Source organism: Penaeus monodon, chromosome 20 (assembly GCF_015228065.2).
Source record: "Penaeus monodon isolate SGIC_2016 chromosome 20, NSTDA_Pmon_1, whole genome shotgun sequence".
Lineage (NCBI taxonomy): Eukaryota > Metazoa > Arthropoda > Malacostraca > Decapoda > Penaeidae > Penaeus > Penaeus monodon.
Genome location: NC_051405.1, coordinates 35,754,987 through 35,755,190, shown reverse-complemented (window position 1 = coordinate 35,755,190; position 204 = coordinate 35,754,987).

The window sequence follows — 204 nt, the reverse complement described above, 5'->3', positions numbered from 1 at the left end:
ACATTCTGTGGCCATATCAACCGCAGCCTCATCTGCTTCATGGCGCTTCGAGGACAGACAACCATGAACATGAAGAGGCTGCTCGTAAACACAACGTTTATCTTCTGACAGTGTAAAAAATAAGACAACGGGTTTCAGCACGGGTTTTACCGAGAGTGTGTTGCAAACGAGAATTTATTCGAATTTCTTTTGCTTGACAGCTGA